At 44.4% G+C, this 22,690-nt stretch overlaps 1 protein-coding gene and 1 long non-coding RNA gene across 4 annotated transcripts in view; one reads left to right on the forward strand and one right to left on the reverse strand.

The window, feature by feature from the left end:
* LOC143435140 (uncharacterized) overlaps positions 1 to 4,105 on the reverse strand; it is a 50,335-nt gene extending 46,230 nt beyond the window's left edge. The window contains exon 1 of the long non-coding RNA XR_013105149.1: positions 3,849 to 4,105. This is a non-coding gene — a long non-coding RNA (uncharacterized LOC143435140). The remainder of the gene's footprint in view (positions 1 to 3,848) is intronic.
* Positions 4,106 to 5,228: 1,123 nt separating this feature from the next.
* Positions 5,229 to 22,690, forward strand: part of Basp1 (brain abundant membrane attached signal protein 1) — a 51,155-nt gene continuing 33,693 nt past the window's right edge. Inside the window, exon 1 of one of the 3 annotated variants that reach the window (XM_034523654.2) lies at positions 5,229 to 5,469. The gene's annotated coding sequence lies outside the window, so the exon portion shown is untranslated. The remainder of the gene's footprint in view (positions 5,470 to 22,690) is intronic. The other 2 variants (XM_034523655.1, XM_034523653.2) reach the window with 2 other exon arrangements.

Below are 22,690 nucleotides of genomic sequence, written 5' to 3' on the forward strand. Positions count from 1 at the left end.
CTCCCTCCCTCCCTCCCTCCCTCCCTCCCTCCCTCCCTCCCTCCCTCCTTCCCTCCTTCTCTCCCTGTTTTCAACCATCTAGATCTAGATCTGGTCTAGATCTCCCTTTTATACATTTCCACCTGACTCTTTTATTTCATATCACTTTATTAGCTTGGAAGGAAATACTTCATTCTGCTGTTCCTTAAGCGTAGGAGCTGCCTGGCCTTGAGAAGCAAGAGACTTTAGAGAAACATCTTGGGATCTTAGGGATCCGTTGAAAGAGCAGAGAGGCAGGCAGGCACCGAACTTGAAATGTTTAGACTTGGAGTGGGCATCGCAGCGCCTCCCAATTTGCCGATTTGCTTAAAACGGAAGGCTGAGTCTCTGACATTCCTCTGGCAACTTGATTTTGCATTTACCGGTTCATTTCGGGTACCATTCCTTACAGTGAACTTAAAGCAGAAATATTCTCATTAGTATAACCCTGGAGGACTGCTCTGTAGAAGCAGGTGCCACGGATGCTCTAGAGGTAGACTTACAGCCCTCACTCTTCCACAGGTCCCTTCAACGGTCTCTGTGAAGTTAGTAGATGCTCTCCAGCATTTTTATGTTATAGTAGCTTATCCCCTAAAAGGATTTAGTAGGTAAGGGAGCCCCCAAATTAGGGACTATTCCCCCTGACTAAAGCCCTTGCACTTTAATCCCTTGTTTGGTACATTGTAGCAACAGGCATGCCTTGCCTAGAAGAACCCTTGCTGCTTAGCAGGGAGACCCTGTTTCTCCTTTGGTTTCATGTGGTTTGCTCATACAAAGCACTGGTGAATAGAAACATCCTTTGGAGCAGAGGGATTTGTGGGGGGAATTATGGGCGATGGCAGGGAGTGAGAATTACTCAGGGGGACTCAGATTGCTTTCATCTTGAGAAAATTCTAGTACAATGCCAAAGCCAGCCAGTCCCTCCCACTTCAAGCCTGGTGTTTCCTCATACACAAGCATCTACTCTGGTTTTTCAGCTATCCTTTTACATATGTAAGGAGCAGGTGAAATGAGGGAATCGGAGTTAAGCCTTTTGCTTTCAGTTAGCCTGCAGCAACAGGGAATGGAATTCAAATTCTTCAATGGTAATCTTTAGCCTTGTTCTTGAAGCAACCCGCCGGGTTTCTGTTGCAGCAGTTGGAGGGGGCCCTGGAGGGCTTGTAAAGGGAGTTGTCTACTAGGAGTCTGACCTAAGTTTGTCTGTGATACTCTGCACAAGATGACAGAACAAAAGGCAGCTTCCCCTGCACCCAGCACTACCGAAAACAAACAACTAAATAATAATAATAAGACAAATAAAACACAATTAGAAAACAAAACCCAAAACAACAACAGCAGCAACAACAAAACCAACTTGCCTTCCCAACTGGGTAGAATGACATACTCAATTTTCAACCAGAATTTCTCAGCGTCTTCATTCTTAACGTGACTGATATTTTGGGTTGGAGAACCCTCTCCTATGAGGGTCTCTCCCGGCCTCTACCAACTGGATACCAGTTTCATCTCACATGAAAACCCTATGACATTGCTAAAAGTTGTCTGGGAAGCAAGACAACTCACAGTACTGTTCAAACCAAGGAAACTCTTTCCTTTGGCTACATGACCTGTGAAGCTAGGGTTGGAGAGAGGAAAGAAAAAAAAAAAAAAAAAAAAAAAAAACAGATACATAGATTTTGACCTTTTTTTTTCCTTTGGAAAATCTTGAATATATTTTTTTTTGGGGGGGGGGAGGAAAGCAGGGTACTGTCATATATAATACTGACTAACCTTTTGCTTGTAATCTGTAAATGAGATCTGTTGATTCGGTGGCCATTTTTTTTTAAATACTAGCAGAGTGGAATATGCTTTCAAAATGGCTCTCTGGGGGATTTGGGTCACCCCAGTGATGCGAGTGGGTGGTCACTATGCTTTCTCTTTATTCATTTGTTTTATTGGGTGACCTGAGGGTGATAGATGCTCAGCCTTGGTGGGAGAGGTAAGGCAAGGACTCAGAGGTAAGACAGGAAGGTGAGACTAGCTCTGTCTACATAAGTCAACGTTGGTGGTTCAACTGGCAACATAGGCACAGGTTTAGAGGCAGAATAGACGGGGTGACATCTTTATAGTGACAGAGGCCCTTATGTTGCAAACAGTTTGGTGGCAAATCATTTACCAAAAAGAAGCACATAAGGAGCGATTGGTGTTTTTGATGGAAACCTTTATAATGCAGGTTAGGGTTTATTGGGACAAGTTCTAGAGGCAATAAAAATAGCAGTCCGAGGCGGTACGTAAGTCTGCCTCGCTTTTTAAAGATATTCATCCTTTTGGAAAGAAAAACATACTTCTTTGATTGGCGGCAATGGTGGAAGCTAAGCAAGTTTACTGTGAGTTTTATATGCAATCCTTCAAGCTCCTAAATTCATGAGCCTGTAACATTCACACCCAGCAGTGCAGGGATTTTCTAAAACTCAAAGCCTCACATGCTGCATCGCTAAATCTCGGAGTGTGTATGTTAGAGACGTTTTGAAGAGAACATGAGAGGACTGGCCAGAGATGAATCCCTCCCCCCTTACTGCTCTCTCTCTCTCTCTCTCTCTCTCTCTCTCTCTCTCTCTCTCTCTCTTGAATTTCCTCCATGTATGAGTGCATGCACACACGTGTGACCCTGTGGATTGAAGTCAGGCCTCCAGCATCACAGATAAGTGCTCCATATCTGAGCTACACCCTTGTCCTGAGCCCCTTTCCCTTTCATTTGAATCTTTTTTTAAGAAGGGGGCAAACAACTAAATCTAATGAGAGACCACAACAAAGAGAGAGAGAGACTTGCAATTCCGTTCATCCATGTAAGCTTTGGGCTCCTGTTTCCATGGTAACCAGTGATCTGTATTCCAGGCACACCTTTGGAAGGTTTGTTTTTCCTCTCTCCATCCTAAAAACTTAGCCAGCAGCACCAAATCGAATCAACCATAATTGTTATCTTATCTGTTATTCTCAAAAAAATTAAACATGGGGATGCACAAAGGAAGACAATACCTATGGGCTTGTTCTGAAATTACCGTAGAAATTCCCATTAATTTTAAGATGATCACCAGGATTAAAAAAGTATCCGAATCCTAAATGAATGATGCCACACTGTGTAACACCCACCCACCCCTCACTCACCCCACACACCACTACTTAGCTTCTTTAGCAAACAGTAAATACCTTAAATTATACACATTTATCTAGTTAATAGAATAAACCAGTGTTTTAAGGAGTTTAGAAATAACTCACCAGCTTTCAACCTGGTCCCCCCTTTCCCCAGATATTTGGCCATATCTGGAAACATTTTTGGTTGTCATTATTGGTGCTGGTGGGGGAATCATAGCACCCCAAATAGCTTCCTAGGTGGTATACTGACATAAGAGAGAGAAATTCTCAAATGACAGTTAATTTGTGATTTGATTTCCTGTTCTTATACTGTTTGATTTCTTAATTAGTTTAAGCAGTGGGAAGATGAGAGAGAAGGTTGAAAGAAATATCAATCAACCAACTATTATATCTACCTATCTAGAAAGAAAGGGGGGAGGGAAAAGGGGGTGGGGATGGGGAGAAGAGGGAGAAAGAGAGAAGAGGAAGAGGGAGATGAAGAGGAAGAGGAGAAGAAGAAAAAAGAGAATAGGAGAAGGAGAAGAAAGAAGAGAAGGAGGAGAGGAAGCAGCCACCACAAAACATTTTTACCTTTCCCTCATCACTTTTTGATTTAAGATGTGGCACTTGCTTTGCCACTCTTATTAAAGTTCTATTACTTATTTTTCTGTTAAAGGAAAGTGACTCCCCCAACCCCCCAAGATGAGATTGACAGCACTTACCTTTGTTATTTGTCTCCCTAAATGCAATTGTGTTTTGTCATCCCAGACGTGGAGGGCAAGCTCGCCCCAAATCTGTGCTTCACTACTGAGGGCAGGTCCATCCAAGAAGGCAAAATACATCTCCCATTTCCCTTCTTTCGGGATGAAGCAGAACAAGCAAGCAATCCTGATACAGCCAGAGGGCGCCAAAGTGCCGCGAACGGAACTTCCAGGGCTCAATGGGTTTGCGGGATGGTAAAATTGGCTTTTGTCTGAAGAAAGAGCCATGGTTCTAAAAGATGTCACCGTGTGTTAGTTTCCAAATTTAAATTTTTATTTTGCAATTTAATTTTTGCCAACAGGTAAGCACGGAGAGCTTATCTCCTAACCCTGGTGGCTTTTGTGTGTCGCGGTGCTACCCAAAGTGCTCGCCGACCAGGACAAGAGGACTTAGCGCGAATGGCCACAGCCTGTCTGGGCGCGCTTCTGAGTAGCATCTTAAGCAGCCTGAGAGCTGGTGACTTCCATGAAAACACAGGCACAGAAAGTCGAAGCCCATTTTCCTGGGGTTCATTTCTTCCTTTCTTTTCTCTCTGAAGTGGGGAGAACGTCTCCCCATGAGAGGCGGCGCCGCCCACCCCTCCAGCCCGGACCTGGGCTCTGGGCGTTGGCGCCTTTCAAAGCTGCAGCCTCCTGGTCGGCCCCGAGGGTGAGCATCTGCCGGAGGCGCCCCAGATGCTTGCCTTGGGGGTACACCCTAAAACCAGCGGATATCTGTCTTGATGGTTTCAAGGGAGGCATCGCGTCTTCCCCAGCCTCATTGCCTACGTGATAGCAGAATCTAAGCCCATCGTCTGGAGCGGGGCTGGATTGGGGTGCAGAGAAAGCTGATTGCGGCGGGGGCGTAGTTCACCAGTCCCTTAAGTCTGGGCGAGAGCCTGAGCTACTTAGTCAATGCTTTCAAATAAAATGTGTGTGAGACAGTGAGAGGAGAGGAATCCACAGACAGTCCTGCCGCGGGTGGGGGGGGGGGATGGAGGGGCGTGCAAGGAGGGAAAAGGAGTGTGTGTGTGTGGGGGGGGGACTGACAAACTGTTGGGGAGGCGGGTAAGCACAGGGCTGTAGGGGAGGGATCTGGATGAGGAGAGCGGAGGGTGGGGGTGACTGTGCGGGTGTGGTGACGGGGGCGCTGGATCACGGGGCGTCTCGGGGCGCAGTGGCTGCGGGTGAAGTTGGGGACCCCCCCTCCGGGTGGCCGGGTGCGAACGCAGGAGCGGGAGGGGTGCGGGCCGCGGGCTGGGAGAGGAGGGGCGGGCGCGAGGCGGGCGGGGTCGGCGAGCGGAGGAGCTGGGCGGGCGGACGCGCGGGGGGGAGGGCGCTGGGCAGGAAGGGGAGGGGGAGCGATCGAGAAATGCAGAGGCTGCAGCGGCGGCGGCAGTAGCGGCAGCGGCGACGGCGGCGGCGGCAGCGCTCCAACTCGGCTCCACGCTCCAGGCTCCGCCGTCGAGCCGGGAGAGAGAGAGCCTTTGCTGAGCGGCCAGGCACCCGGCCGGACGACACCAGCCACCCGGGCCCCTTGGAGGCACCGCGCTCACCCAGGGCCGGCACAGGCACCCAAAGCCGGCACAGGCACCCAAAGCCGGTAAGGAGGCGCGCCGTGGGTCCCTAGCGCCACCGCGGACTCAGGGCCACCGGGTTCCCCAGGGCCCCGCCCCACCCCGAAGCCTAGGTTCTCCAACGGTGCAGCCGGGGTGCAGCCGGGTTTAGACACAGTGGGCGTGGGGTTCCTCTATGTGGGCTCTGTCGCACTTGGGGATCCAGGGTGATGCTATCCCCCAGGTGGACAGCCTCGGCCTTTCGTAGGGTGGGGAGCTTGAGGAGGGTGGCGGCGAGGCAGAGGAACCGAGTTCGGAGGGAGGGTGGAGGGTGGGAAAAAGCTGCTGGTGACCGGGAAATACCGAATGCGAAACCTTTTAAACGCATCGAATCCACTGGCCATGGTTCTGTGGGCTGAACCCAGTCTTCTGTCAGCGGAACGGGCACAGCCACGGAGAAAGCGCTCGGTGTGGGGGGCGCAGTAGCAGAAGATGGAGGATGGGAGTGGGGGGGGTGGGGGGAGGAGGGAGAAAGAAGACACGGAATCTGGTCAGATCGGAAGGGGCTTTGGCCCTTGGGAGTCCTGGATCTTGGTTTGGGGTAACCGAGGAACACGAGGTTCGGAAGACGATGTGCACGTCCCGGGCAGATCAAAGCCCCAGCCTGGTCTGCGGCTCAACTGTCTTCCCACTAACCTGTGGACATCGCCAGCATTTTATTGGTTTTTTTTTTTTTTTTTTTTTTTTTTTTTTTTTTTTTTTTTTTTTTTTTTTTTTTTTTTAATTTTGTTTTTTGAGCCTTGCGCTCTGAGAGCGGGCCGCGCGCCTCCACCGCCGCCCCAGCCGGGAGGGGTGGGGGTGGGCTTGAACCTGACAGCCCGCAGCCAGAATGGGCTCAGCCCTTCTGCAAGCCAAGATTTCTGTAGGTTTTTTTTTCCCCCTGTAGCTCAAACGCTACAACCCCAAAGTCTGGTTCCCGCTTCCCCACACCATTAAAAGAAAAAAAAAAAAAATCTGAATCTCTGGATCCGATGGCACACAATGCATGGCTGGGGACTGCATTCTTTTCATGAATATTCATCGAACGCTTGGCCCTGTTCCTAATCTGCTTCCCCCGAGACGTTTCCGCCTTGAAGCGAGCTCGGTGGACGGCCTCTGCCCCAGTGATTTTCACTCTGTTGAAGGGAGCACAGCGCACATGGGTGCGATTTCAGTGTTTTGTACGGGAGTTGACACACCTCTGTCGTGGCCGGGACCACTGGCCACTTACGTGGCGGGCTAGAATAAAACACGGGTATCAAGGGAACTACTGTTGGGGTGTGGATTAACCCCCACCCCTGGGAATATAGCAAGGGCTCACAGACCTCCTGTACTGCAGGCAAAATGAATGAATCGGGACTGTAATTACCTATTCCTTTGTCTTGGCCTCGCGCATGCGCCGGAGAGCAGGGTGTGGAGGGCCAGGCAGCCCCATCTGATCTCCCCATCATCCATCCACCCACTCCCCTCCCGAGTCCAGGAACAAAGGCGTTCGCCCTAAATGTTTCATAAAACCCTTGGACACAAATGATCACCCCCTCCTCAGCCCCTCCCCGCGCGGCTCGGTCGCGGTTTTGTGTATGCTTCCCCCCCCCCCCCCAAGCTTTCACATATTACCCATTTTTTACATATTTCAAGTAGCCAAAAAAAAAAATCAGGGGAAATTATGGAATATATATATATATATATATATATATATATATATATATATATATATATATATTCACACTGCTATTTTCCTTTCTAGAACTGTCCATTGTTCTTTCTGTTCTAATGTAACACACTGCAGGGATGGTGGTTTTCTTAGTTTGCACCAATTAGCTGTTTGCCTGACAGATCTTTATTGCGGGTCATTTGACCAAGGAACATTAGTCTCAGACCAGCGATGGTGTTGCCCCTGGTGATACCACCTGGAACAGATTAAGACATCTTGGCATTTAAACGAACAAGATGGCCTACAAGAAGCCAGCGTGAGAAAATGGTTACCTTTTCAGCAGCCTAAGCCTTTCTGAACTCTCTTGATTCCTACTTTATTGTTTCATTAAGGATTCCAAAAGGCAAAGCCCCACTGAGATGGGGGAGAAAGAAGGCGCTAGAATTTCTGGGAAGAAGATGGTGAAGCACCGAGTTCATAATGCCCCCTCCCCCCTATTTAACAGGAGCCATGATAGTCCTTTGATGGCAGATTTTCTTTCAAATGATGTATTTCCCAGTTTATGGCTCCTCAGGTTTCTTTTGGTGCTGGTTTACTTCTGATATTCAAAACAAGACTTACTATATATATATATATATATATATATATATATATATATATATATATCAGGAGCCTAATGCCCTATTTCTGCAACGGTGGGGTGTGTTTGAAAGGCTTTCTTGCCACAGGATTTCCAGTATGTCCTGGTGGAATAACACGTGGCAGAAATCGGCAGCATTCCCTTTTGTTTCTTAAAAAAAACTGAAAATACCCTCAATATTGACCACACTCACTTTGTCACGGCTTATAATTGGTGGCGTGGATGTCTGGCTGCCTCTTAGGTGGCAAGGGTTCTATTCTTTCCGATACTTAGCAATGAATTTCATGTACTGAGAGTCATGTATTATTCTGTATGAATTATGCAGAATGGTATAATTTAGAGGGTTATCTGTACGTTAATAAAATCTCCCCCCCCCCCTCCAAGTAGTGTTTCTGGAGGAGAGTGCTGGGGTATAGTCTAAAACCAATAGCTTTCAAGTCAGTGAGCTTTAAGTTTCTAAACAAAATAATTTGAAAATCAATTAAAAATAGTTACTTTTCTTTTTTCTTTAGCTAGCTTTCTGGCTAAACATTAGCAGAAGGGGAAAAGGGAACTCTTTAAAATCCTGATATATTGCACCAGCAGTTGACTATATTGATTATCTGGACATTTGTGTCTCTTAGCTGGTGTTCATGCTGTCTGTGGCTTATGACATGGATCTCCCTCCATTACCCTAATTTAAATATTCAGTGGAAAGGCCTTGAGCATTAGGCTCCCTGTGCCTGGATCCCCTCTTTATAATCCTCCCGGATTTTCCAGAACAAATCACATTATGGTTTTAAGTGTCCTAATTATGTTTTCTTTATTTTTATTTCCCTTTAACTTCAAGCCATTTGCATTTCATGGTCAAAATAAATGGGGCATGAAATCGGAGAAGAACCTACCTTTTGGGAATATTGTTCATTGTAAAGTAGATGTCTGTGCCACTCGTGGCCGTTGTGTAAAACATTGCACATCAGAGTCTTTCTTCAGATAGCTGAAGTAGCATACACATGTATATGTGCGTCATAGATGTATACACGGATTCCTGTATGTATACACTAGAAAATCCTATTAATCACAGTACTAAAGGAGTTGGTTTAGAATGTTTGCCATGGTTTTATATTGCTCTTTTGAAAAACAGTTCATCTCTGTCCTCATAAATACGTACTTGAAAGGGGAAGTCTTCTTATCACTACTTCTAAAATAAATGGTTTGCATCGAGTTTATCTAAGATGTTCCTTTTTGGGCCTCAAACTCCCACTAATCACCATGACACTTTACATGCTGGAACAAATACTACCAAATAAAGGACTTATACAGGGGGTTTTTTTGGTCTGATTTTTGTGATCTCTTGTAAAATTTTGTTTTCAAAAGCTGTCCAAAAAAAAGTCCTGAGAACTACGTCAAAGCTGGCTGGCTGGTATCTGTCTGGTTTGTTGGATTTGCATAGGCCTTTACTGCTGTAAGCAATTTTCACTTTCTGTTCTCCCTGATGATCATGATATCTGGTAACCTAGGTAGTTGCTGAAGACAGCGTCCACATACAAGGACAAGTTGGCCTTCTCCAGTGCTGTTGACTCAATGCTCTCTAACTCATTCTTTCTCTAGACTTGAACTAACCCAGTGAGCATGAGACTTACTCTTTGAAACAACGACAGAGATGCAAACAGGCAGAATTGCTTTCAATATAAAATATGTGGGGTTTTTTTTTTTTGGGGGGGGGTGGAATTTGCAGGGAGATTGCCCAGGTTTTAATGGAAAGAAATTGGGTGTGGAACATCTTTCAGTTGTAAAACAGAGGTAGTAATGCCCATTTTCAGGTTATAACAAGGATCACACATGTCTGTGAGTGACTAAGAATGGTGACTGGCCCTTGAGGGCTCCACAACCTCTCTCTGTGTGTTGTTTGATGTAGTAAATGGAGCTGACATTACTGACCAGTTTCTTCCATGTTGAGCTGCAGTTCTGACCCAGGCTGACAGATGAAGACCCTTGTATTTAGCAATAGTCAGTCAGAAACAGCCGATCTCAATATGAAAGGGCCCAGATAGCTCATATATGTACACACACACACACACACACACACACACACACACACGATATATATATATATATATATATATATATATATATATATATGATACATGTACATAATTTGATATTCTGTGGGCACTGACTGGATTTGTTCCAAAGTGGGTCACATGGTTTCAGGCTGGCCCCTATGATCCCAGGGCTCCTTATGAAAATCAAGAGGGCCCATAACCAATCTGTCAAAGGAGAACTCTCGTTACAAGCCAATCCCTCTGTAGCTCGGAAGACAAACATGCAGACAAATGTCACACCAGAATGTTGTGTGGCGAACCTTTTGAAAGCAGAGATCATAGCCATGTTCTCACCAGGGTGCAGATCAGTTTCCATTCTGAGGAGGCACCATTGGAGGAAATGGTAGGCTTCAAACTGCATCCTTTCCCTCCAGAAGTGAGGCATGGGATAAAGTGGGGCAGAGGGAATCCAGTAGTGGTTTTCCTTCTGTACTCAGAGGATTTGAGTATGAATCCAAGGAAACACATAAAGCAGAGCTGATCGAGGCACTTGCTGCACAGAGGGTGTGGCTAAGTGGGAGTTCGGGAAGACATTCCTGAAAGCTTTGGAGATTTGGAAATAGAAACTATTTGTGATCACCGGAGGGGACTCGAACATAAGGAAATACTTCAGGATTATAGAGGAGGAATGTGGGGTACAGTGGAGAAGGTAAAACCTTTGCATGTGTCACTTAAAGCATTCTGTAAACTTTTAATTAATTAAACTTTAATAAAAGCTTGCTTTTGGATAACCGGGCTCTAATAGCTTTTAAACACTTCTTTTGTTGGAAATACATATTTTAGTAATAGTTTGTGCATTGTATATGGAATATGGTATTCAGAGATACGATTTTTATAGGCTGGTGTGGCTGGAATTGTGGTCAGTAACCTAGAATCCTGTCTCAGGTGTCTCCGACATTACTAGCTAGATAAACGTTAGCAAACTGCATAGCCCCAGTGTGCCCCAACACTCAGCTTTAAAGTAGAGATTATAATAGAGAGTTATTGTGAGGATGAAGGAAAATTATCAACTTAGGATAATGATCCATTCATGCTTAGCCCTTCCTTTGAGTCGACATTCACCCTAAAGTGATGGACACACCCATATCCTTTCCTTCATCCTCTGTGTCTATAGCTGGTCACATGCTTCTTAAAACGAGGTCAGTGTTACAAGCCAGGTCCACGAGAGGGCCTTGGGAAGCATCTGGAAGAAGTTAGATAGCAGTGAGTAAAAATCAAACTCGTAGCTGTCATTTTTTGAAGATGTCAGCAATATTGTGATGCCATGTGCCATAACGGAATTTTAATCCCCTCACACTAATATAATATGTATTTCACCTATAAATAAATAAATATAAATAAATAGAAAGTCAAATAGTGTGCCTAAGACCTGATAGCTTTCAGCCCTACTCCATTCACCAAAGTTAATTATTGGTCCATTTTATCTTATGTGACACAAACTCTCAATGCTCAGTAAGTAATTTTTAGCATACTAACACCCTCAGTATTTTACCTAGAGTGAGTGATACCAAGTTTCTCAATGAAAAGACATCTGCCGAACAGTTTAACTATCCAAGCAGTAGATACAGTTAAAGCCTATTGATTGGAGATGGCTTTGTCCTAGTGTCTAAAGGCTAATGTCCTCAAGTCAGTCCTAGCATTGTGATAACAATGATGCCTGTTATTCAGACTTTCAATAAGCATAGGTTCACTTTACGTCTGTCTTGCCTTCTGTACTCAAGGTACAAGCAGTATTCCAAATGTCTTATCCGTAACTTGGCTCTGGAGTAAGGAATCGGGCAGTAGTACACCTGTTTCCAGCTGTGCAGTTAGGGCTACATTGTTAGAATTAGCCTGTCTACCTTTATACACATACAGAAAGTGTTTCTAGCTCCTATCTGAACCTAGCTCTCTGAATTTTGGCTTTATTGGAGCAGAGGGTTGGGCATTTCAGTACCTAAATACTTACCTTGAAACTCTGAGGGAAGTCAGTGGTTTGCTCAAAATGCTATGAGTTGGTTTGTGACTAAGGGGAAGCCAGGTTATTTCCCAGTATGGATGTTGTTCCTGCTATACCATCCAAGTGAGTAAGGCAGAAGAAAAAAACCCAAAATGTACAATTGGGTTACTAATAGTCAGGCCCAGAAACTTATAACACCACCACCACCACCACTGCCGCCGCCACCACCACCACCACCACCACCACCACCACTGCTGCCGCCACCACCACCACCACCACCACCACCACCACCACCACCACCACCACCACCATTTCTTTCTCTGTGTCACTGTTGTTTGACAGTTCAGCTGGGCTCCTAGACCTCTCCCTGTTCCTCTCTATGAGGCCTCTTTCACCTTTATTACATCACACTTGCCCACACGGGGAACTCCACAGAAGTGACCTGTTAGTCCCTTATCCCAATGTCGTCCACCTTGACTCTATTTCTTACACTCTACGCACGTGATTTTCTTCATATTTCAAATCATATATAGCATGCATTAAGATGACCCCAAAGTCCTGGCTTTGATATTGGGTCTCACCTTTCCTCCTAAAGTGAACAATGCAGAATTAGGTGGCTGTCAGTAGATGGTACACGTTTGAGAAATAAAAGCCAGTTTTAGACTAATTTTGAGTCAAACGACCTAAACATGTTTGGAGGTCTCTGGAGACATCCAGTGTGTGCACTTTTGTAGACAGGTGACAGATACTCAACTCAGAGTGTTTGTGCCCATTGCTGGTCTTGTCTGCTTTGGAAGCTTCAGGAAACAGATTTAATTTTTTCTTTAGAATTACCAGTCACACTATTTGAGCTGATCTGGGCATTTGAAAGGGCTGTGGCATTCTGGGTCGTCTGTTAAGTATGGAGCTTAATTTTGGAATGCTTAGAACTGGTTTTTAGCAAGTTTTGTTTAACACATATTCAGATTGGGACAAACTATTAAGTTTAGCTTTAGGTAGGAAACTTTTATGTTCACATTTAAGACAGTCTAGACATTTGTGTGTGTGTGTGTGTGTGTGTGTGTGTGTGTTTTCCAGAGAAACCTGCAGTTTGTAACTTCATAGCTTTCAGAATGCTTTTTAATCCCTCCATACTCATGAGTAGTCTCAGAAGTGGGTATATTCCTAGGGTAAACTGAAATTAAGAGTTTTATTCTATGCTGATGGAGAAATAGGCAGGCAAGCAAAGCTTGCCTGATAGAAGTTTGTGTATTATGAACTTCCTGGATTGCCTGGCAGAGAGGGTTTGAAAAGGCACACAGCTAGTTCCCATTGGTGGTTTATTCCAAACACTGTTACCACAGACTGAGAGAAGAGGAGAGTTAGATACTAACAGACTATTAAGTGGAGTTAGTGTATCAGAAAGGAAGCCAGCAGCACCCTGTTGCTAGTCCTTAAAGATACGGGGAACAAAGTTCTGGTTGGATTGTGGAGTCTGCAGAGACTTGCATTCCATTGTCCTGGCCACCTGAGGTTGGTCCTGAGACTCAAGAGTCCTGTAGGAGGATTTGCTGTCTTTGACCTTCACAGAAGTCCTCAGCTGTTTAAACAGGGAAAATGGTATCAGCATTCTAGATTTGCTTTTAGGGTCATTAAATATAATTGGAAAGAAGAAAAATGAGGAGGAATCTGTAACTTATAGGTGTATAGGCCCCTCCCCCTCCCTTGCCTTTGTCCTGTAGTTCATGGATAGGGTAAGGTGAAATTAGGGGACCACTTGGGTGTTTGCTAAAGACATTGATATGATCAACTAAGGTATCTTGGAATCGTTGCATGACTCATGTTCCCAAGGACAATGGCATGAACCTTGGTTAACAATTGGTGGTGACAGTAGTTCATGGGGTTTTTGATCACGCAACCTCAGGTAAACATTACAAGTAGCACCCTATTGTCCGGGGTTATGGTGGTACCAGGGCTTCGTCTGTAGCCTTGGTGATCTTCTGTTGACACTTCAAGCTCTAACTTCCCAGGGCTCACTCAATTGGATTCTAGAAACTTGCTTTCAGAATTGCTAGTGATTGGTTTTTATATAAATAGTTAGGAGTGTTGTTTTATCAGGGTGATGTTTATCAGTCTCCCAGGTGCAAGGTCCTTCTGATTCACAATGGTATGAGAGCTCTTTTTTTTTTTTTCCTGCAGTGCAATGACTGACCAATGAAAAGCTCATGGATGGTTTTCTAGTCCTTTCATTGGTGGATGAAACAAAGGCAGGAAAAAAATCGTGACTAACTCATTTACTCTACCACTGGCTTTGTGCTCTGACTACTTCCGTTTCCGCCATCTTGAGAGCATGGCTTTGTATTTCTTTGCACTGAGGTCTTGGATGAGTAGAGTCTAGGTGAACTCAACCAACAACAGTGCAGAGAAAGGCAATAATGTCATAGGATCCTAGCAGTTGATTTCACCAAGGTAAGACAAGATCATCTCTCAATGGAAAAAGAATTCTATTGATATCTCTGACAACTGATAACTGGTCTGAAAAGAAATTTTAACAAAAAGACAATGTGACAATGAAACTAATGCAAAAGTCAACATGGTTCTAATCTCCAGGGACCCCCCCCCCAAATGGTGCTACTACAATGACCCCTGAATGGTGTTACTACAGTTGATCCCTAAGTGGTGTTACTACAGTGACCCCCCCAAATGGTGTTACTACAGTGAACCCTAAACAATGTTACTACAGGAACCCTCAAATGGTGTTACTACAGTGACCCCCAAATGATTTTACTACAGTAACCCCCAAATGGTATCACCACAGTGAACCCCAAACAGTGTTAGCTAATGAACATCACTTTATTGCTCTTGAAACATTAAAGCTTTGACTGTAAACTTGCTTCTAGCAACAACTGCCTGTTAAGGCAAAAAGGAAGGGACAGACTGGGCATTTTGCAGATTGGGACAGTGGGCTTGTGCTACTGGGGTCTCTCTATGTGGAGACGTGGGATTCAATGGATCTCTCTCCTATTTTGATACCCCCTTGGCTAGGCACACCATCAAAGGGTCACTTGTCACCTCTACAGTGGGCTCCTCAAGCTGAGACTCTCAGAGAAGTGGTAAAGGAGTTCAGAGTGATGCACTGAAGAAAAAAACCAAGAAAAGTGAGGGGCTGTTTGTTAGGTGAGTGGGCCCATAGCTGGTTTTGAGTTGGGAATGATGTCTACTTGAGGAAGGTAAGAACTGGGGGAGTTATGCCTTTCAAAAAAATGCCCTTAGGGTATTAAGATGGTTAATATTAGTAACACATTCATGGCAAACCAACGTGCCCTGGCATGTTGGCCACTGTTAGCTTAGTTTGCCTAGTAGAAGAAATAGCCAACAATTAGAGAAAGGGTCTAGAATACTGGCAGACACACATAGGCTAGTGTGGCGTTCAGTTGGCTGGGATACATTTCCATAAGAATTCCTGATAACACCTTTATCTGCCTCTGCAGCTGACTCCATAGCTCCAGTCATGAGGGGCAAAGAGGAATTGTGAGCAGTAGGGTTTCTCAGTAATACAGATGTTGGTAAAAACCCTTTTGCAAAGGAGGAAATGGGCCAACTTGAGGGAAGTTTGAGCCAGGGTACTTTTGCAGCCATATTTTGGAGGGGGAGAGGGGGAAAGCCATTCCGTTCTGATTCTAGAAGTGTCTGGATTCCCCTAGGGGATTTCTGACAAGTCTGATGCAGAAAGCAAAGCTACGTAGTGTGATGTCAGCAGCCTGTGGCCTCTAGAATCCTAGCACCACCCTTGACTCTTCATAGTGTCTGAGGAGAAGGAAGGGGGAAGAGTGTGAAGAAAGGAAAGGAGAAACGGTGAGTGGGGAAGGAGGGTGGGAAGGCTCACATCACAGAAGTGGAGACACAGCCGTTGGCTCTTGTCTTACTGACCTCCAGTAGCCGGCACAAAGCTTCACAGACTGCGAAAGATAACCAGCAACAGTTCTTTCCCTGTGGTTCTGGAGTCCAGGATCAAGGTACTTCTGAGTCGGTTTCCTCTGAGGCTTCTGGCTGCCTTCTCTGGGCTTGTATTAGTTTTCTCACTTCTGTATTAGCTTAAAGGAGATGGTTTATTTCCAAGGGTACAGTCAGTGGTGGATGGGGAATTGCGATGGCAGGAGAGTGAGGCTGCTGGTCACCTTGTATGTGCAGTTAGGAATTGGAGAGAAAGGAATGCTGGGATAGCTGGCTTCCTCCTTTTCAATGGGATCCTATCCCAGTGAACGCTGCCACTCACCTTCCATGGTGGGTCTTACATTTCTGGAAGCACCTAGATATGTTTCCATGGTGATTCTAACTGCAGTCAAGTTGATGATAAAGATTAACCATCACAGAGCATACACATCACTGCTGTCTTTCAGGATGTCCTAATTTACCTTTCTTGTAGGGACCCAGGCCAGATTGGATTAGGCTCCGCCTTATCTGCTTCTGTATTGATTGACCTACCTCTAGCTAGGCCTGTTTTCCATATTCAGTCATAACACTAGAAGGTGGGGCTTCAACTTAGGAATTTTAGGGGTGTGCAGTTCAGCTAATGACAGCTCCGGATTGATCTCACAACAGATAGTTTGCTATGAAAATCGTTGGAAGCTCAGTATCTCAAGAGGGAGTAAAAGGGTGGGGTCTGTACAACTAGAGTCCTGATTGAATCTTCATGAAGACATTGAAGCCAAGCATAAAGGTTCCTATTTGGTGCATGAGATGAAGAAATATTAATTTTCCTCAGATTCTCATCAGAATCGCTCATGATGAATTTCTCATCAGAGAAAGCAGAGATGGATGCAGGAACCAGACCGGTTCCTGGACTTACTGTGTTAAGGATGGAAAAAAGGTATGCAGGTCCCATGATCTGTACAGTTCTCATGAAGGACTTGGGCACATGGAATGGGCCTCCGAATCTTTAGCCCCTGTGCTTTAGGTAATAGCATCCCCCAGCAGTTATATAGAACGCATGGTAGAACCTAGTTTTCCTTTTGCAATTGTCTTATAAAGCTTTTCTTCTATATGATGACTCCCAAGCACTGCAAGAGACTGAAAAAAGGAGGAGAGAAAAGCTTTCTCAGTTCAGGGAGATGGGCCCATCTTAGGTTTTTCTAGAGTGGGAAAAAGATTATTCTGGGGGAGCTTCTTGGGAAGTCCTATCAGGTATGGTAGTGAAGGGGACAGAAACATCGAGCATATGTGTGAGCCACTTCCGGATCTTACCCCAGCATCTGCATTATTGGTAGAAATTCTCTAGATATTCCCTCCTCTCCTCGCCTCTCCTCGTCCCGCCTCTCCCCGCCCCGCCCCTCCCCTCTCCTCGCCCCGCCTCTCCCCGCCCCGCCCCTCCCCTCTCCTCGCCCCGCCTCTCCCCGCCCCGCCCCTCCCCTCCCCTTCCCTCCCCCTCTCCTCCCCTACCTTCCCCTTCCCCTCCCCCCTCCCCCCTCTCTCTCCCTGAAGATGGGGGCTTTGGCCAAAGCAGGTACCAGAAGAGCCTGGGATTTTTCATGAAAGGCTTCAGATTAGTAGAACATTAAGATAGGGATATGGTTGACCACGTCAGACATCATGTGCCTTATGACTACAAAAGCTGAGACTATTAAGTTTTAGGGCCTTTCCCTGTAACAAAACAAGTAGTGGTCCATAAAGGGTTTTTTTGAGGGATGTTCTAGACACGTGCAGATGCAGGTATGTCTGCTCTTAACACTTGCTTTTTTTTTTTTTTTTTAAAATCAGTTTGCAATCATAGAGGGTGATTTCTCAGGTGAATCAGCCACTGGTTTCTTGTTTTCAGTCTCAGGTCATGTCAGGTAGTGTTAACTATAGCAATGCAAATATGACCTCATTAGTCCACTGTGAAACTGAGGATGACAACTTCATTTCACTACATGGAATAAACAAGCCCAGGGCGTTAACCTAACTGGAAGGTGATTCTACTTGGTATCTTTTATAAAAAAGTTTCACTGGGAGATTTTCTTCTGTGGAAGACACGTGCTATACTTATTTTAAAATCTCAATGTTTGAACTCCATGCAATGTGTATTTTTAAGCCATCTGTGGTCTTCTTCAACTACACTCTTTCTTAAGTAGAACTTCTTCTACTGAGGCCTGAAAGCTGGTATCGGTGCTGTTCCCTCTAAGGCTCATCCTGGGTATCAAAGCATTGTAGCCTCTTATACCTGCCCACTATCATATACCTGAGCCATTGCTGGTGTGGAGTAGCATTCGTCTTCAGGGACATCACTCAGAATGTTGCTTTCCAGCCTGGCATCTCTTTACCCCATACGAGCAATTGTAATTCTCTGTTGCATCTCGAAGAAAACAGATTGGCCAATGTGTCAGATCCTGCCCGTTCATCTTCTGATGCCTTTTCTATACACCTTCATCCACCCTTGGTGGCTGGGCTACAATGCTTGCTCATGTTCTCCTCATGTTTCCAGCTCATTCCTACTGTTTCTTCAGCCTGGAATATTCTTTCCCCGACTCTCAAAGTTGTGTCAAGTAAAGGGCACAGGTTAAATGACACATTCGAAAAGATATACCTACATCTTATAGCACGGTGGACATTTTGGTGATGATTGGATGTCTTTCTCCTCCTGGATTAAAACACTCAGAAGGCAGGGATGTGCCACTGTTATTAACCCTTAAGGTATCCTGTACAGATCTGATGCAAGTCACCCCCTTGTATTTGTCCCAACATGCAGTACATTCATGGCAGGCACATGTCTTCTGCCAGTTGCCAGTGGTAGCTGAGATGGCATCCTTATATGGACACTAAATTCACTTCATCAGTTATGCTTACTATGAAGATGAATAGATGGTGAACTCCAATTAGTGCAATTATTCTGTTTCCAGGCAGTAACCTTAGTAGCAATTGTCCCAGAGCCTTGAGACGTTACAAGTAATTAGCGTTGATGGCTCACGAGGCTGAGCTTCCTCCTAAGATTGAGTCTCAAGTGAAGAATAAAACTGCTATTTGTGGGAAACAGATCATATCACACTGTGGGAACGTTGCCCAGCGCAACTCAGGGAGTGAGAGCGGGGCAGAGGGCAGTGAACACTGCCTGTCTGTTCTTCCAAGTCAACGAGGGTGATGTGCTTGCTTTGGGTCCATCCGTACTGAGCAATTTCACCAGGCTTTGTGAGTCTGGGAGTCAAGCTTGCAGATGAACACGAGGTCTGAGACTATGAAACCTACTAAGGGAACAATGAATTGTTCCCCGACTCTATGCTAGAACCATTTATTCTAATTTGTGTGTTCTTTGAGGTCAGGCTCATCTCCATAGGCTCATTTCTAATGGAACCTGTGGACTGGAAAAGGGCTGAGTTCATGGAAGGTCGTGCTTCATAGCCACACACATCAGGGTAGACAAGCAGGGCTTGTTTCAGGATGTTGTCCTTGTCTTTACATCACTTACAGGAACCAGCTGGTAATGAACCCTCAACAAACACAATGACATTTGTGATTTATCTCCTTTGTCCCTGATTTTGATGTTCTCCATGACAGGCTGCCCTGAGGTTTTATTTCCCATTGTCTTATTCTTAAATATCTTCAGCTTTACTTTTAACTATTAAAGGTTTATGATGATGATGGTGATGGTGATGATGATGAGGAGGGTGATTATGTCTATCCAGCACACTATAACAGGATGTGTCTAGTTTTCTTTCTTTAAGGATATATTTTTTATTTATGTGTATGTCTGCTGCATGGACATAGGAATTTTCAGAGGCCAGATGAGAGCATTGGATCCCCTAGAGCTGCAGTTAGAGGTGACTGTGAGCCATCCGACATGGGTACCATGAACTGAACTGGGGTATTTCACAAACATAGTAAGGGCTCTTTATCCTGAGCCACCTCTTCAGCTCCATTATATCTGTATTTCTTAAGCTTATTCTTATTAGTGGAGTGCCTATTATGTTAGTACTTTGATATTTTTAAAACTGTGACACAACATTGATTTCTAAAGTAATTTCTGATGGAGGACTACATTGTTTGCTTCAGTGAATGAACCATTTCTAGGGATGTTCTCTCTACACATTCTTGATACTTTCCTTAAACAATTCAATTGGCCTCTCTTTTACATACTAAGACTGTAGTTATGGTTGAAGTAATTGCAGGGCTGGGGTATGAGGATGTCTCATGCCTTCTGCTTAACTTAGACAACAAACGTTTGATTATTATCAAATCAACACCTTTCCTTACAACTGTCCTTGGAAATGAGTTCAGTTCACAAACACAAATATTCCAGTTGCGTCTTCATAGATCACCTAATGTATAGATAGGGCCAGGTCATATTGATTAAACTAAATGGTAGAGTAAAAACATAGAACGAATGGGGGCAACAGAGCAGAGAGCTTCTTGAAGTTAATTTTATTCTATCCCAACCTCAGCTCAGAGTCTGGGACTTACCATTCCTTCTCCAGATTCCTCAGATACCAAGTTCCGTGTGTCATTTGGAAGCCGTGGATCATGGGGATTTTACACTTGGTATGTGCAAGTGGCTGAAAGAACATGCATGGTCTGATGGCTGAGCAGCCGATTACTACACAGCTGGTGTCCAGGTGGCCAGTCTACCTTTGACATGTATTTCCAGGTGGTTGCTAGGTTGTTGGTTTTTGTTTTGTTTTGTTTTTTCTTCCCACCATTTCCTTAAATGTCTAAAGATAACATTTAGATTGGGAGATTTCAGCAAGAAAAGCAACAGTGGATCACTAATGGGTCCCAAGGCATAACTGGTATAGATCTGACCTCTTAGAAAGCCCATGGAATGGGCTCAGTCTGTTGGTAGTGTAGCTGTTCCTTCACCCCATTTTGAATATGGGAAGATTGTTCTATTCCTACTCTTTGCTGTCATTGGGTTAGAAGAACGTGATATATACACTTAAGGGTTTGAGGCAGTAAATAAAATAGTTATTTTTTTAAGTAGCTAAAAGTTGCAAGTTTTCCTTTTGTAATGAATTCCCTTTCATTATTAAAAGATGAATAGCATTTGTAACAGAGGTTTATGTGTTTTCAAAATTCTCCCTGGAAATCTATGATGTAGATATGGTCTCTACTCTTTTAATTTTAAACAATAGTAAAATATTATGGAAGTCATTTTTATTTGTTGATGGAGCTGGGAGACACAGGACGTATCTTTTTATTTTATTTTATTTTTTTTAAAAGGAACTTACAGGGAATTGAGCAGTCCTGTAATTACAGAGAGATAAGTACCAGCCAATAGATTCACTGGGCCCCACACTTGGAACAGGCATGAAATCATCTTCTGTCAGTCATTAGTCTAACCCTTCCTCTTTTGCCACTGCCTGTCTGTAGATCTCGAGCACGTGAGGGAGTCCAAGTTCAGTTATCTATTATGGAAAGAGTTAAGTATAAAGAACACTTTCAACAATGCAGAGGGAAAATTCTGGGTTGGCTTAATTTAATTCCAAGGTCTTAATCATGAGAAACAAAAGACACTTAAGTATCTCACGTTCTCATCAAAACCCAAGCCTTTGGGAGATTAGCTGTAGAAGGAAAAGCCTTCCAAGAGGAGCTGAGGTCAACCCACACTGAGAGAGTGTGCTTTGTGTATGGGCAGTGGATGCTTGGGGCTGTCAGGAGTGTCCCTAAATGTCCCTTCTTCTTTGAGAGGGTAGAGCCCTCTGGGTATCCCCTTGGCCTCGGTGGGAGTGGATGCGCCTAATCCTGCAGAGACTTGATGTACCAACCTTCAAAATCCTAAGAAAAGCTTCCAATGGTTTGGAAGATCTTTCAAGTCTTTCCTCTAGAAGAGTTGTTCCTGAATCGAAGGAATGATTGGCATTTGTTCTTTGTTCTATACAAAGGTGTGCTGGCTGGGGTGAGTCAGGGCCTGTGCAAAGGACTCTGACTTCTTAGGATGGAGCACTTCTCTACAAGGGAAATACTTTATTCTTATAAACTATGATCTGAACCCGTCACTAAGTTTCTTTGCAAGACTAGCATTGACATCAGATTGTTTCCCCATGAATGTTCTCCATAAGAAGTGTACTTCTGTGTCTAGACAGATGTGGGTATGACTTCTGCCCTAAAGTGCTGGCTTCATTTGAATACTGTCTGAATAGCTTCAGATTGGACTCTTGGCCACAAGATTTTTATTTTTTATTTTTTTCAAATCTCTCATCAAATTTGTAAGGTGTTAGCAAGGCAGTTCTTAATGCTGCAGTCCAGCCTTCACTTTCTACTCTGCCAGTTTTGATTTCCTGTCATTTCAAGTGGATGATTGATGCACTTTGCAGGGAAACTCCTGAAGGTGAAACCCTGTCTTCCTGACTTTTGCTTCCCTAGAACTTCACACAGTGCTCGGCCCATGTGGTTGTTTGAAGCCATTTGACACATTCGTCTTTGAGGCAATTTTATTTTCTCGCTTGAAGAAAAGCAAAACCAACTTATTATTGCTTTTTTATTTATACTGGTGGGAAGCATGGACAGAATCATCTGGTGTTTGTTTCCAGGATGATAAATGGACATTAGTGCTAAATAGTTACATGGCTACTATGTCTTGAGAGCATGTCTTAAAAGCTTAGCTTTTATGTCATTATGGGTTAAAAAACAAACAAGCAAAAACAGAAACAGGTTAGCAATAAGAATGAAAGATTCATCTAATGAGACTCTAATAGTTCATATGTAGTGAGTAGATCTTCATCCTTTTTCCTAGGCCATCTTGGTTGAAATAAACCACATTTCTTTGTCTCAAAGAATCTGCTTATGCTACTGTGTAATTCTTCTGGAATTTAAAAAAGCTGGAATGTTTCAGTATACCTTGCAAGCTCCCTAATGGAATCTTCCAGCCCACACTGCGGTCATTAACCAAGAATTCCTCATGGAGATGGAATTAGGAAAACTGATGACCGTGTCTTGTTTGGGCCAAAGAACTCCCTCTGAGGTCATT

The sequence above is a fragment of the Arvicanthis niloticus genome, chromosome 19 (genome assembly GCF_011762505.2).
Source record: "Arvicanthis niloticus isolate mArvNil1 chromosome 19, mArvNil1.pat.X, whole genome shotgun sequence".
In the NCBI taxonomy this organism is placed as follows: Eukaryota; Metazoa; Chordata; class Mammalia; order Rodentia; family Muridae; genus Arvicanthis; species Arvicanthis niloticus.